The following is a 3,908-nucleotide window of genomic DNA, read 5'->3' as shown; positions in this document are numbered from 1 at the left end:
CTGAAGTGCATTCTCTCCACCTGAGATACTCGAACATTTATTTCTTGATACAGTGTACATGTTTTACACAATATTTTCTTCTGTTGACCCCTGTTTTGTTTGTTTATTGGTGCATTAATTCATTAGCTTTTTGAGGCAGGGTCTAGAACTCACTATGCACTCAAGGTTGGACTTCAGCTCCTGCTTCTCCTTCCTCCACCTCCTAGGCTGGCAGATCTGAGTCCCTGGGCCTGGAAAGCAAACCTATTTTACTTCTCCTGAGGCCTTAACACATGCTTGCAAGCTTCCTGCCGGGAGCTACCCAGCTCCTAGCCGTGGAGTCTTCATCTTGTAGATATGATGAAACTGAGGCAGATCCAGAAATGATGGCCCATTCAAGGTCAGCTGGAAATTTCTTATGTCTGTGAATAAACACAGACCTCATTCTACCCTCTTGGAGACAACAGAAAAACAGGGGAATCACTGAATAAGGAAATGCCCCAAAGCAACACACCGTCTGCCTTGCAGTGGTCAGGATGTGTCTTGACAAGAGGTGTCTTGAGGGAAAGCAGGGTGCCCTGAAATACTGGAACTCCCTCCCCTTTCCTACTGTTTTCTGAGCAGGTAATCTTCAGTCAAGACTTGGGGTGTGGCTTCCCCATCCCTTGCCTCTCAGTACCACCTGTTTAGCCAGTTTTTCTCCATCTTCAAGGTAGTTCAAATGATTGATGGAGGTTAGAGGTCAACTTGGGTGTCAGTCCTCAGGCACCATGCATCTTGGGTTTTTGAATCAGGGCTTCCCACTGACCTGTAACCTAAGTTTGGAGTCCCAGGGATCCCCCTGTTTCTGTCTCTCCATGTCTGGGACTACTTACGCATGAGGACCTGAGTTAGAGGCATAGAACCCACATAAGAAGCCATGTGTGGTAGCTTGAATCATGTCCCAAGGTCCATGCTCCATCTCCCAGACCTCTAGTTGTACGTAGTTCTAGTCTTCTTTGTCCAAAATGCCTCTAGTGTGTGTGTGTGTGTGTGTGTGTGTGTGTGTGTGTGTGTGTGTGTGTGTGTAAAACACAAGCTCTCTAAGGCAGTGGTTCTCAACCTCCCCAATGCTGTGACCCATTAATACAGTTCCTCATGTTGTGTGACAAACACCCCCAAACCATAAAGTATTTTTGTTGTTTCCTCTTAACTGTAATTTTGCTACTGTTATGAATCATAATGCAAATATCTGATATGCAGGATATCTGATATGCCACCCCCACCAAGGGGTCGTGACCTATAAGTTGAGAACCATGTCTCTAAAATGTCTCTTTGAGATTTTCTTTTATGAGCCTTGGTTGGTGTTTTGCCTGCAACTGTGTCTATGTGAGGTTGTTATGTTCCCTGAAACTGGAGTTACAGACAGTTATATAACTGCCATGTGGGTGCTTGGAATTGAACCTGGGTCCTCTGGAAGAACAGCCAGTGATCTTAACTGTCGAGCTATCTCTCCAGCCCTGTCAAACATATTCGTAATCTCAAATATAGCTGGAAACTGCTTCTAACTGTATCTAATTTGGGGCCATTTATGGAGAGACTCGTAGAGCAGGGGCATTACTAATTCACACAGTACATATTGATATTTAAACATGACCTAGGCGACTTCCTCACACACCCAATCCTGACCTTTCTTCTCTCTGGCAATGACCTAACGTTTGGGGAGGGCAGAGCTGAAGCCGCTGGTCCGCAGACCACCCCTTGACAGTGGTCAGGTCTCTTCAGATATTATTCCTTTCTGAACTTTGATTGGGGACCTCTAGCCACCTAGTTTGTGGAGCTTGAAATAGAGTTTCCTCGTGGAAGTTCCATACAGACGAGGTTAGTACGACATGAGGAAACCAAAAGCGGAAGAGGAGCAAAGACTGGCGAACACGCGTATCGTGCATGATTCTTTGAGAGCCAAAATTTAAAAGGACACGCCATGGAGAAACGTAGTGAAGAGAAAAAGAAGAGAAATCAAGTGGCCCGGGTTTTCACATCGTGACAGGGATCTAAAGCTATGGCGTCTGTTGTATGAACACATGAACAGGCTTGGAGTTGCAGAGTTCTTCACTCGGGGCTGCATCCCTGGGACCGTCCTGATATATCCAAGATTGCTCAGATGATAAAGTGAGATGATAAAGGTTCCAAAGGGGGTCTGAGCCCCATAGTAGAGCCTGCTGGGTAAACTGAAATAGATTGGTTTGGGCTAGGTATTGTTTTGGTAACTTTGACATCGCCGTGCCAAAGTACCCAACAGAAACAACTTAAAAGGGGGAAAGACAGGTTAGATGGGTTTTGGCTCACGGTTTCTGAGAGTTCAGTCCATAGTTGATTGATATTTAGACCCCTGTCTTTAGAAGGAGAGGAACCAGAGCAAGGCAGGCATTGGGCACCAGGCCTAAGCTTCAAGGGCTGCCGTTGGTGTGTGTTCCGGGCAAGTCCTGTCTACTAAAGCTTGCAGCACCTTCGAAAGTGGTGCTGGCCCCATGAGGGTCCAGCCCTGAATGCACCAGCCTGTGGAGGATATTTCATCTTTGAGTCATAGTTCAGCATTCAGCAAACCCTGCGCCGAATGGAAGGCAGGGCAGAAGCTGGAGAGGGTCATGGTTTTTACGACGTCAGTTTTACCTCGTGAGTGCAATCCATTTTATCCCTGAGGTGAGCAGATAACAGGAGCTATGAGGGAGAGGGTGTGGGATACCCAAGATAAGGGTACAGAGAGAGGGGTGTGGTGTGTGTCATAAGCACATTTCTCAAAGCATGTGGTTTTTCTCATAGTCATCTCTGTGATAACAGGCTTCTTGGTAGCATCGTGCATTACAGACTTTTGATGATAGAATCACGCATTCATTCATTCATTCGTTCATTCATTCATCCAGTCATTGGTTCAGTATTGGAAGGAGGTCTTCACTCTTTCTTTTATTTATTCCTTGGCTCATTTATAACCCTAAGGCGTCTGAGAGCCGCATGGACTGAGCTAAGGTCCCTCTCATTGTAAACTGAACGCTGTCAGGAAAACCAAAACATGGCTTCCCCATAACTCAAGCCCTTTACTGGTAATTCTTAGTGACATGGGCAGAAAACATTTGGGCTGTCAATGGATTCCCACGTTCCCTCTTTTTCTTCTTGAGTGTGAGAGACACTGAGTATCCCTGTGCAGCCCTGACTGGCCCGGAACTATGTAAACCAGGCTGTCTCCAAACTCCCTGAGATTCTGTCTGCTTCCTCTTTTTTCCGTGGTGGGATTAAAACTGTGAGCCCCTATTTTTTTTTATGACCCTGTGTAATTAGATGTATGATTGGAAGACACAGCGGGTCAACAGTCAGAGGCTTTGAGAGAAGAGGGAAAACGAGGTGGGGTGGGAGAGGACAAATGCCTGGGAAGTATCCAACACCATTGGAGGATTTTGGGGGCTCCCTGTCCATTTTACTACCTCAAGTCTTGTCCCCACCCCCTCACCCCCAAACGTGTTGCTTTTTCCACCTGGGGGCAGGATATCTGGCATCATTTCTCCCAGCATCTCTGGGAAATGGAGGAGACTAGTGATCATTATGAGGTAAGACCCTGGGAGTCAGTAATGGTCCCTACTTCTGGGCTGGGTTCTTCAAAGCCTATCACATCGCCCACCACCACTTTTTCCCACCCACTCGTCAAATGGAGACCCCTCCAAGGATGGTAAGGAGGACTGAGCTCCTGACACCCTAGGTAGAGCCTTCTGTAGGCTGGAGTTGCGACTTGGGTTGGACCAAGGCAAACTTAGGTGACAAACTGAAGTTTTGAGTGTTTCATTGGTTCCAGGTGTCAAAGACCCTGGAGTTACCAGGGACATGGAAACGCACTCTCCGTTTCAGGGGATGTGCGTTCCATCTTCGAAGACTCTGAGGGCCTCTCAGAGAGATCATCT

Source organism: Rattus rattus, chromosome 16 (genome assembly GCF_011064425.1).
Source record: "Rattus rattus isolate New Zealand chromosome 16, Rrattus_CSIRO_v1, whole genome shotgun sequence".
Lineage (NCBI taxonomy): Eukaryota > Metazoa > Chordata > Mammalia > Rodentia > Muridae > Rattus > Rattus rattus.
This window is presented reverse-complemented; position numbering follows the sequence as displayed.